General features: G+C 39.7%; 1 pseudogene across 1 annotated transcript; it reads right to left on the reverse strand.

Annotated features, from left to right (window-relative positions):
• Window positions 1-3,292: 3,292 nt before the first annotated feature.
• LOC309840172 (olfactory receptor 56A4-like) lies at window positions 3,293-4,234 on the reverse strand (annotated as a pseudogene). The gene has a single exon. The product of its transcript is annotated as an olfactory receptor 56A4-like (transcript).
• Window positions 4,235-12,618: the final 8,384 nt, after the last annotated feature.

Consider the following 12,618-nt stretch of genomic DNA (forward strand, 5'->3'; position numbering starts at 1 on the left):
TTCTACATATAGCTGCCCAGTTTTCCCAGCACTATTTATTGAAGAGACTGTCTTTTTTCCACTGTATATTTTTCCCTGTTTTGTCAAAGATTAATTGACCATAGAGTTGAGGGTCTATATCTGGGCTCTCTACTCTGTTCCACTGGTCTATGCACTCCTGGTATTTACCCCAAAGATACAGATGTCATGAAAAGAAGGGCCATCTGTACCCCCAATGTTTATAGCAGCAATGGCCACGGTCGCCAAACTGTGGAAAGAACCAAGATGCCCTTCAACGGACGAATGGATAAGGAAGATGTGGTCCATATACACTATGGAGTATTATGCCTCCATCAGAAAGGATGAATACCCAACTTTTGTAGCAACATGGACGGGACTGGAAGAGATTATGCTGAGTGAAATAAGTCAAGCAGAGAGAGTCAATTATCATATGGTTTCACTTATTTGTGGAGCATAACAAATATCATAAAGGACAAGGGGTGTTAGAGAGGAGAAGGGCATTGGGGTAAATTGGAAGGGGAGGTCAACCATGAGAGACTATGGACTCTGAAAAACAATCTGAGGGGTTTGAATGGCAGGGGGTTGGGAGGTTGGGGTACCAGGTGGTGGGTATTATAGAGGGCATGGATTGCATGGAGCACTGGGTGTGGTGAAAAAATAATGAATACTGTTATACTGAAAATAAAGAAATTAATTGAAATTTTTTAAAAAGTGAGACAGCATGGTACTGGCACAAAAACAGACACATAGATCAATGGAACAGAATAGAGAGCCCAGAAATAGACCCTCAAATCTATGGTCAACTCATCTTCGACAAAGCAGGAAAGAATGTACAATGGAAAAAAGACAGCCTCTTCAATAAATGGTGCTGGGAAAATTGGACAGCCACATGCAGAAAAATGAAATTGGACCGTTTCCTTACACCACACACAAAAATAGACTCAAAATGGATGAAGGACCTCAATGTGCAAAAGGAATCCATCAAAATCCTTGAGGAGAACACAGGCAGCAACCTCTTCGACCTCTGCCGCAGCAACATCTTCCTAGGAACAACGCCAAAGGCAAGGGAAGCAAGGGAAAAAATGAACTATTGGGATTTCATCAAGATCAAAAGCTTTTTCACAGCAAAAGAAACAGTGAACAAAATCAAAAGACAACTGACAGAATGGGAGAAGATATTTGCAAACGACATATCAGATAAAGGACTAGTGTCCAGAATCTATAAAGAACTTAGCAAACTCAACACCCAAAGAACAAATAATCCAATCAAGAAATGGGCAGAGGACATGAACAGACATTTCTGCAAAGAAGACATCCAGATGGCCAACAGACACATGAAAAAGTGCTCCATATCACTCGGCATCAGGGAAATACAAATCAAAACCACAATGAGATATCACCTCACACCAGTCAGAATGGCTAAAATCAACAAGTCAGGAAATGACAGATGCTGGCGAGGATGTGGAGAAAGGGGAACCCTCCTACACTGTTGGTGGGAATGCAAGCTGGTGCAGCCACTCTGGAAAACAGCATGGAGGTTCCTCAGAATGTTGAAAATAGAACTGCCCTATGACCCAGCAATTGCACTATTGGGTATTTACCCTAAAGATACAAATGTAGTGATCCAAAGGGGCACATGCACCCGAATGTTTATAGCAGCAATGTCCACAATAGCCAAACTATGGAAAGAACCTAGATGTCCATCAACAGATGAATGGATCAAGAAGATGTGGTATATATACACAATGGAATACTATGCAGCCATCAAAAGAAATGAAATCTTGCCATTTGCGACAACATGGATGGAACTAGAGCGTATCATGCTTAGCGAAATAAGTCAAGCAGAGAAAGACAACTATCATATGATCTCCCTGATATGAGGAAGTGGTGATGCAACAGGGAGGCTTAAGTGGGTAGGAGAAGAATAAATGAAACAAGATGGGATTGGGAGGGAGACAAACCATAAGTGACTCTTAATCTCACAAAACAAACTGAGGGTTGCTGGGGGGAGGGGGTTTGGGAGAAGGGGGTGGGATTACGGACATTGGGGAGGGTATGTGCTTTGGTGAGTGCTGTGAAGTGTGTAAACCTGGTGATTCACAGACCTGTACCCCTGGGGATAAAAATATATGTTTATAAAAAATAAAAAATTAAAAAAAAAAGTTGGGTATTCATCCTTTCTGATGGAGGTGTAATATTCCATTGTAAATATGGACCATACCTTCTTTATCTAATTGCCTGTTTAAAAAATAAAAATATAATAATTAAAAAAATAATAATAAAGAGGGGACTCTGTTGCCAATGCAAATTAATCCCAAGAAATATTGTCTAATCCATGAATCCCCACCATTTTCAGGGCATGATCTGGAAGGAAACTGAAAAGAATTAAACACACCTGTCCTTGTTCAAATAACCCACTAATATGTTTGTCTGGATCCCATAGGATGTTATATTGGCACCAGCACAGACTATGAGGATTGATACAACAGAGCTGAAAGTAGAATGAATAAGTCGACTTAACTGTATATCTAAGATAAGCAGGAAAAATTGGGGATATAGATAGTGCCTGAAATCTGATAGAAAAGTGAGATAGGAGGGGATGTAGACACAAGTTAGTGAAAACAGGACACACACTTTCACTTAAAACAAAATGCACACACAGAAAAATGAGTCATCTTAGTATTTTTTAATTCATTAAAAATAAGTAAAGAACTCCAGGAAATTCATAATCCAGAGAAGTGGCAATAGATAAATATATTAACAATATCTGTCAGGGCTTACAGGAGGCAGTGGGTGATACATATCATTCTCTCACTGTAAGAATCAAAGGTTTAGAGCCAACTTCTTTAACTTCACAGGAGATCCATTCATGACACAAAACCATTTGGAACTGTCTCAGGTAGAACCAAGTGGTCTAATACGTATCTAAGTATTAAGCAATTGAGGAAACTGAGAGGAACTAAAAGTGACTAGAATACTATTGTTTCTTTATTTGAAAAAGAGATTCACTCTAATTAATACCCTGTACTTATATATAACTTGACAAGTCTCTCTCACACAGCTGAGGTTAAAAGAAATTTCCAGATAACATCAGAATGCAAAAAAACTAAGGTTCCAGTCAGTGCAGGGAAAGTAGGAGTCAGGATAAGAATATCCCCATAATCAACTGAAAATTTGGAAAATGAAAAATCCAAACTTATTCCTGAAGTAACTAAATTTCCTATTCATCATGAAAACTATTCCCCATCATCAATTTCAATTCTCCAGGTTAGCTCTCACCCATTTTTACCTCTTACAACCTTCGCAGCAGCTTCTGGATTCCCTGCTTGATCTCCTTGGTTCTCACACCATAAACAATGGGGTTCAGAGCTGGGGGGATGAGGTGGTGCAGGATGTTGAGCAGGATGGGAACATCTGGGGGAATCTTCTTCCTGGCCACGTTAGTGATGACCAGAACCAGCAGGACTGTGCTGAAGAAGAGGATGAGGATGAAGTGGGAACCACAAGTGCCTAGAGCTTTGGCCATAGCACCCTCAGCCTTGATCCTTAGCACAGCTTTCAGGATGAAGGAGTAGGACAGAACAATAAGGATGAGGTCTGAGCCCAGTAGGGTCCAGCCTGCCACAAACTGATAGAGCTGATTGAAAGTGATGTCATCACAGGAGAGTTTGGACACAGACAGGTTAGTGCAAATACAATTCTTGATGATGTTCTCTGCACAATATCTGAGCTGGGAAGAAAGTATGGGGATAGGCATAGTAAGAAGGCCATTCCGGGCCACAACAAAGATCGTAGCTTTAATCACAAATTGGTCAGTGATGATGGTTGGGTATCATAGTGGGTGGCAGATGGCCACATAGCGGTCATAGGCCATGACCATGAATGTGCAGGACTCCATGGTCAGAAAACTATTCATGATGAACATCTGGAGAAAGCAGGCTGAGAAGCTGATGGATTTACTGTCAAACCAGAAGATGGCCAAGACCTTGGGGATGACAGTAAGGCAAAGCATGATGTCCAACAGAGAGAGGAGGCTGAGCAGGTAGTACATGGGCTCATGAAGAGAGGCCTCCAGCCAGATGGTGATCAGCAGAGTGACATTGGCCCCCATGGCCAGGAGGAAGAGGAAGCTGAGAGGCAGGGACAGCCAGTGCTGCCAACTCTGGTAGTTAGGGAAGCAAATGAGGAGGAATTCAGAAACTGGAGCAGTGGAGTAGTTGCTGGGTGAAGCCATATAAAGTGTCCTACTCATTACTGACACTTCAGAAAACCTTAAAGGGTAAGACAAGAATAAATCCATCTAAACAATAAGAATATGCATGGAGAAGTAACTTATTTTTCATAGAATCACTTAAAAATAATAATAGTTCCAAAAATAAGTCACCTATTTGTGGAGCATAACAAATAGCATGGAGGACATAGAGAGTTAGAGAGGAGAAGGGAGTTGGGGAAAATTGGAAGGGAAGGTGAACCATGAGAGACTATGTACTCTGAAAAACAATCTGAGGGTTTTGAAGTGTCGGAGAGTGAGAGACGGTCGGGGTATCAGGTGGTGGGTATTATAGAGGGCACGGATTGCATGGAGCACTGGGTGTGGTGCAAAAATAATGAATACTGTTATGCTGAAAATAAATAAAAAATAAATTTAAAAAAAATAATAAATCCTGACTCAAAAAACAAAAATAGTTAAGTGTCTGCCACTATTCTTTTTTTATTATGTTCAGTTAGCCACCATATAATACATCATTAGTTTTTGATGTAGTGTTCATTAGTTCATATAACACCCAGTGCCCCATGTGTGCATGCCCTCCTTAATACCTAACACCTGGCTACCCCATCCCTGAATCCCTTTGCCTTTTGTAACCTTCAGTTTGTTTCCTAGAGTCCAGAGTCTCTCCTGGTTTGTCTCCCTCTCAGAGTTCTTCCCATTCAGTTTTCCCTCCCTTCCCCGCTAGCCTCCCACACTATTCCTTATGTTCTATATATAAGTAAAACCATATGATAATTGTCTTTCTCTGCTTGACTTATTTCACTTTGTATAATCTCCTCCTAAGTACTTTATAAATATGAACTCGTCCATCCTGTTAAAAATCCTGTAAGTAGGATGATAGTAGAATGACCATATTTCCAATTTGCCTGGGATAATTCCCATTTAAGCCCTTACACACTCTTAATAGTTTCCCAACTTGGTTGATAAATTACACGATCATCCTCCTATAACAAAACACCATTGATAGCCCAATTTTACATATGAGGAAACAAAGGCAAGAGTAAGTAAAGTCATTTTATTAATATCACAGTGGTGTAGCCATGCTTTGAAATTATGAAGTCTGAATCTACAGCTACCTACTATGCTAGTACCACCTATTATACCAAGACACATATGCAGACTCTATTGATAGAGCAGATCAACCATAAGCCTTGCACAAATGCATACCCCTGTTCCTCTTCCAAGAGATGACATCACAGGGAAAGGAGAAATCAGGACTACATGCATCAACATGAAATACCTAAAGACTTCAATACATCAAAAGCTAATGATATATTTTATGGTGACTAATATAACACAATAAAAAAAGACTGCAGTAGAGTCATGGCTATCATTTATATAGGAAATAGCATCTTAGAGAAGTCTAAAAAAGAACATACTTTGAGACAAGAAGGTATGAAAAAGTCTTCTAATATCTTGGGCAAACAGTAGGAATAAGAACAAGAAATTGCAGGAGTCAGCAGTTTTAGTCCAACACTACTACCAAAGAGTGAAGGGTAGTAACAACCGCTGCCTTCATCTGATTTCATGTGGATTATCCATCAGTCACAAACCCAGTCACAAACACTGAACCCAGGTTCACATGGACTCCTGGCCTGGTACACCCTAACCCGTTATGAGCATTTAAGACATTTCTGAGATAAACTTTATACGGCTGCCATGCTAAGGCTTATCTCAGAACGCTGAGTGACATGTTCAGTGACACTTTGTTTTCCATGCTTTGAGGATACCCAAAATAAGCCAGTTTTTATCAACAATGGCAGTGGTCCTGGGAGATGGAGAGGAGAAGGGAGTTGGGGGAAATTGGAAGGGGAGGTGAACCATGAGAGACTATGGACTCTGAAAAACAATCTGAGGGTTTTGACGGGGCAGGGGTGGGGGGTTGGGGGAACCAGGTGGTGGGTATTAGAGAGGGCACATATTGCATGGAGCACTGGGTGTGGTGCAAAAACAATGAATTCTGTTACGCTGAAAAGAAAAAAAAAATAAAAAAACAAGGGCAATGGCTCTAATCAGTCTTCAACCCTCCTAAATCCAACTTCCCTGTCTTTCCTGAGAGGTAAGAAGGTAAATTAAGTGTAAATATTTGAAGGCAGATTTTGAAATTGGAAAAAATATATGTTTCTCCATATTGCCTAATCAATAATATTGCCTTTCAGTTTCCATATTTGCTACATAATCTCTAGCAGCAGTTCCAACAGAAATACATTGTGAGCCACATACATAATTTTGCATCTCTAGTAGCTACCTTAAAAAACTCAAAGGAAATACATGAAATTAATTTTAATAATGTGTTATTTACCTCAATATATCCAAAGTGTTATCACTTCAACATGTATCAATCTGAAAAACTGTTAAAGAGCTTTGACATTCTTTTTGTTTTTGCATTAAGTCTTCAAAATCAGGCACATTTTATACATGCAGCACATCCTAATTCTGACTAGCCACATTTCAAGCACTGATAGCCACATGTGGACTGGATGTATACTGTATTGGACATTGTATCTAGAGTTCTGGGAAACTAAACATTCCTCTTTCTATTTTTCTTAACATGAATTCACTTTTTTTATTGGCAAATAGTATCTATATCTTGGGTTATTTATGGAAATTCCATTCATTTGACCCTGGGTCAGCTCAAATTTATAGTTTATTTTCTTTTTCAATACTCCCCATCAAATTTCCTTTAGAGATTATTGAGTAAATTGATCTTTCAAACTTCAGGATAGGAATGATTAAGGACAGAGATAATCAACACATCCAGAGCTCCCCGCTTAGATAACATAGATACTTCTATCAGAGATTAGGACTTTCCAGCAGCCCCTACCTCCCTGACTCAAGTTAGATTGTCACTCTTGCCCTGACACCTAACTTAAACCAGTGAGGTGATCAAATTTTTTTTGGAGTCAGAGTCACTAGTCAGTAAAGAATACCATAATATCTAGGTATCTCCAAATGTGGTCTATAGGAACACCATTCTTCCACATAAGATATATTCAGGGCCTGGAACTAGGTTTTGTTACAAAGGGTGACAAAGGAGTGGAAGTTCAGAGGGTAGACTCAAGGTTACAGCTATAGCTTCAAACATAAATCCAGACAAAACAGTTTGTCCTCTTAGACCATACAAACTTACCTGTAACTAGATTCCAGTTACCCTAAAGAAATAAATATATTCCTATAAATTCATCTGCTTCATTTCCAGTCATTATGTTCTTTTTCCTTTACAGTGAACCAAAAATAGGGATTTGACTCCACATTCAGTCTTCTGGGGAACATGGTAACATGAATAATAGAAATCTATTCTGTCCCAGTAAGAGAAGCAAGAAAGAGCACTGGGAGACAAGGCAGGATGAGAGCGAATGGCCAAGAGGGAGTAATCAAGGCAACTGGGATTACCAGTCCTATCCAATTTAGTGCTTCTACGGCAATCTTCTGTAGGGAACCAGGATTGCAGTTGAGGAAATCAACTCTGGGCCTCTAGCTGCCATAAGCAATAATGAAGATATAGATTTAATTCAAGAGCACTCACCCTGATCTCAGCTTTTCTAAATGGGAAGGGTATAGCTTATACTAGAAAAAATTTGCTCCTAAATAAAAGCAATGATACGGGGGCACATGGGTGGCTCAGTCAGGTAAGCATCCAACTCTCTATCTCAGTTCAGGTCTTGATCTTAGGTTCATGAGTTCAAACCCCACGGTTCAAAGCAGTGATGCACCAGATTCAGACCACTTGATAGAACTGGAATCTGTAGCACCAGGCCTGCTACAATTCTACCAGAAGAATTCCTTCTCCCTGCTCGTATTGAATACTGAATACCTGGAGGCCAACATGCTGTGTCATTTGTATCTTCACGATTTTCCTGCCTCCAAACCAGACCTACCAGCTTGAGGAGGCTGTACTCTACTGCTGTTATTTATGACTATTTACTGCACCACCTGGCCAAGCCCTTCAGAGGCTCCAGAGGCTATTTTTTAAGGCCCTACGGCCCATCCTGTCTCTTCCCTCCCCACAGCCCACAGAGGTTAAAACTATTTTAGCCATCTGAACATAGAGCCTAAGGTCCATATTCTCAGGAGAGGAGACAGAGAAGAAAGCAGAGAAAACAGAGAAGAAAAATCTAATATAGGAATAGCAATAAACAAGGAGAGAGTTGAGGAAATCTTTTGGGAGAAGGGTGCTTCTAAATAAAGAGCACATACATTTGAAAAACAAATATTTCTAGACTTAGAACAGAGAGATATTTATTTCAAGTCTTAAGTGTACTCTTAGAAAAATTATGATTAAATGAGAGTTTAATATTATCCTTAAACTAGGGTCATCTCATTATGGCCAATGTACAAAAATGGGCCATGCAACTAGCATGTTATGGACATATCATTTCCTCTATTATCCACAGTGTAGTGGCTTAATTGGAAATAGCCAATTAAATGGAAACTTCAAAAATTATTATTAATGCGAGGGCATGATAAGAACATGAAAGCCTAACTTATTGATGAGTATAGGCTTCATCTGAGTATACACAGCAGTAAAGGGGAAATGCTGTGGAAAACTTCTAGGTACCAGAAATAGGAGTGAGGGAGTTGGAGAAGAGGCTGGACATGGTTCTCTCTTTCTCACTTCCACAAGGTCTGAGTCCCATGACTGGGTTTGTCATCACATTTCAGATGATGGGACATAGCTGGGTAAGACACTGCCTCTTTTGCTTTGAATTTGTCTCTATGTCTTCCAAAGGGAATCTTGGGTTTGATATTACCCTCACCTCACTAGCTATGCTACCACTGCCCCTGATTATTGCCTAGGACTGAGGTAATGCTGCTCTACTTTATTCTTCTAACCCTGCCACCTCTTCCTGCACAGAAGGGAAGTTCCCAGATTCCTGCTACCATCTGGTTTATGTAGCATCCATGTGCCAGAACCAGAAGCCCTCACTCAGGAAGAGTCTAAATTAGGAAATATAATACACACAGATGAAATCATAACAGAAAAGAGAAAGACATACAAACAATAGTGATGAGACCAAAGAATGATACCATCACTGTTTTCTACTGAGAACAATTCCAAAGCAGAAAATCATAGCTTTGCAGCTTTTCTCAGATGAAGTGCCAAGTCATAGCTGGTTCTGAGAGAAATTGCAGGAACCTTATAGCCTAGAAAAGGGGAATTGGACTAATGTAAGAACTCCGTGGGACCTGTAGAAAATAAGTGGTACAGAATTTAGGCTCTGTTTATTTCTTTGGTTACTTTACAGGTAAACTGAGAGTGATATTCCTTTCTACTGCCCTGGGTTTGCAAAGCAATCAAATATCTGCATACCATGTGGCCGCAAGTCAGTAAAATAATGTACTACAACAGCTGTCTGGGTGTGATGAAAGCAGACTGCTGTTTCATGACCGGTGTGCCAGAGCCTTTCCCCCTTCACTGTCCCAGATGGAAACATGGAGGCAGCTTTGGGGGACAGGTGACAAAGCCAGAGAGCCTCAAAAGAGGTGAGCACTAGATGGTTTCATAGCCATGTATCACCCATGGCGACCTTTGCAGTTCCAGAAGGTACACTTGTAGGTAGCCTATTGGCATACCCAGATTAAAATAGATATGAATAGAATATTCCTGACTGACAGATTTACAGAGCACCAAATAGTTTGGAGTTTCAAAAGTAACCATCACATATATAAAAGATTTCTCAAGGAAATGTATTAGTAATAAAATGACTATAGAGCTAGAGGAAGACAAAATGACACAAATATCTGTTACTTCAAGGAAAATGAGGTGTGAAACAATAACCTGCCTCATACTCAGAGGGCAGCGGGGAAAGCAGTGTGCTTAGGAAAATAATAATAACAATTCATTTAATGTCTATGTAATTAAGGTATGTACATTCAAGGTACTAAGAAAAATTTTTCATACTTAGTCTATTTACTCTTCAAGACAATGGTAAGAGATAAGGATCATTATCACCATTTTCAAGGTAAAGAAGTTTAGCCAAAGCTCATAAAACCTGAATTGGCAAATTTGGCCAGATTGGTCTATCTAAGAATCAAATCCCAATTACTCTGATTATTCCAACCTGAGGGTGATTCTTCATATAAATTCCATTTATTGTTGGCTAAAAATAGTCTCTGTATTAGGTACTGTAAAAACGCATATTACAGTAAGATTTGATCATTGTTCCTTAGTAGTTTTCAAAGGACAGGAGGGACAAGATAAGCACTAATAAAATGTTCCACCCTATTTGATATATCTTTATTCTAAAGTCTTCTACATAAGGAAGCATAAAATTAAACATGCAGAATAAAAAGATGAATAAAATAGTCTCTCAACCAAAAAGAAACTCATGACACCATCAGAGAAAGGCATATAGATACTAAAGATGCTAGAGTAGCGATTCCAGGTGAGAGTCATTAAAAGAAGTCCCCCTTGTGCAAAGTGCTGCTTGACTTCAGCCTCATGGGAAATATGGGGTTCAGCAGTAATGATACTAGTAAATGAAGGTTCGTCTTGAAAGGGTCAAATGATTAAAGACAGACAGCAAACACAAAAAGGGGATGTTCAGGGAAAAGTGAGCAGTTTGCTTTAGCTCAGTAGGGGAAATAAAGTTTGAGATAAGTCTGAAAGTCTGTTAGAACCAAAACATAGAGGTCTCTAAGGAAGAAAAGAGGATCACTGCTGCAAAATATATAACTTTTTAAAATAGTACAGAAATATTAAGTTTAAATATAAGTCATTCATCAAAGAAAATATTTTTTGTTTCATTTTTCTGTTTTTTTTAAGATTTTATTTGTTTATTTGACAGAGAGAGATAGAGAAAGAGAGAACAACAAGGGAGAGTGGTAGAGAGAGAGGGAGAAGCAGGAAACCCAATGCAGGGCTCAATCCCAGGACCTTGGGATCATGACTTAACTGAATGAGCCACCCAGGCACCCCAAGAAAAGTTTTGACACAAAAGAAAGTAGGATAGTCCAATGGGAATGTTCTTCAAATGATGCTTGGTAAAATAACAGACTACAAACTCTTAATTTTCATCCACAAAAGAGACAGGTAGTTATTATAAAATGTTCCTTGGAAACATTGGACTAACATGTGATATCATGAAGGGGATAGCAAAATAGCGGAACACATTTATTCATGAAAATCAGAGTCTGGAGCTTCTATGTCATCCTGGAAAAACTGTCAACAGCTATACCAGCCCAGGCTGAAGGTCGAAGCAAATATGGCAATAGAAGGAATGAACTGGACAGCTGAATTGTGCCTAGGATGCACAGGTCATAATTGGGGAGGGATGGTGTCTGAAATGTGATGTAGCATTCTAAGTTCCTTGTAGGAGGTATATGGGATAAAGTGAGGATTACAGAGTCATGAAGATAATGAGGTAAAGAACATAAGACACTTCAAACAATACAAGTCTACTCCTCCCCCGCAAAAAAAAATCCTAAAAAATTTTCTACCTCCTCTACAAATAAAAATCTGAACAAAAAATCTTAGGAAGGAAGGAAGGAAAAAAAAAAAGAGAGAGTGGGAGAGATAGAGAGAGGGAGGATGGACAGAAAGAAGGAAGGAAGGAAGGAAAAGAAAGAGAAAGAGCGGGGAGAGATAGAGAGAGAGGATGGACAGAAGGAAGGAAGGAAGGAAGGAAGAAAGGAAGGAAGGAAGGAAGGAAGGAAGGAAGGAAGGAAGGAAGGAAGGAAGGAAGGAAGGAAGGAAGGAAGGAAAGAAAAGGGAAAGAAAGAAGGAAAGGAGGAAGGGAAGGAAGGAGGGACGGTGAGTAGGAGAAGATGCTCCCAGGGAAGTTGCACAAATGGAAAAGCTTATTAGGGTCAACCCCTATTAAGGATCTGAGGAGCCAGGAGATGACACATCTGCCACAGGTGCCAACAAAGAGAGTCAGGGATATTCACAATAAAGCACTCAATGCCAAAGACCAAAATTCTGATTGAATGTCCTTACTTCAGCCCAATCAACCCCTCACAACACAAAAGCCATGTCTGAAACAGGAGGCAGAAGAGTCATCTGTGTTCTTTGCAAGTCGGGACAGGCAGATTTCTTTAACTATAAAGTTTGTTTCTTTGGGGCCGAACACTCCCACTCCAATCCAGCTCCACTTGGCTAAGGCTTGGCAAGACCCTCAGATAAGGAGTCAGTCAGGGCAAATTTGCAAGTCACCACAGAATCCAGGAAAGATGGTTTCCTTTGAAGCAGGAGGAAACAAGGATTCACAGAATCTTTTCATTGTTGTCTGAGATAAAAAGAATCAGAATCCATTCTGTGATTAAAAAGTAAAATTTCCTTTCCAACATAAAAATAATTCCTGAATTCTACTAACATTTCCAAAGGTGGATCTGATCCATTTTACCTC

Source organism: Mustela nivalis (genome assembly GCF_964662115.1).
Source record: "Mustela nivalis genome assembly, chromosome: 9".
Lineage (NCBI taxonomy): Eukaryota > Metazoa > Chordata > Mammalia > Carnivora > Mustelidae > Mustela > Mustela nivalis.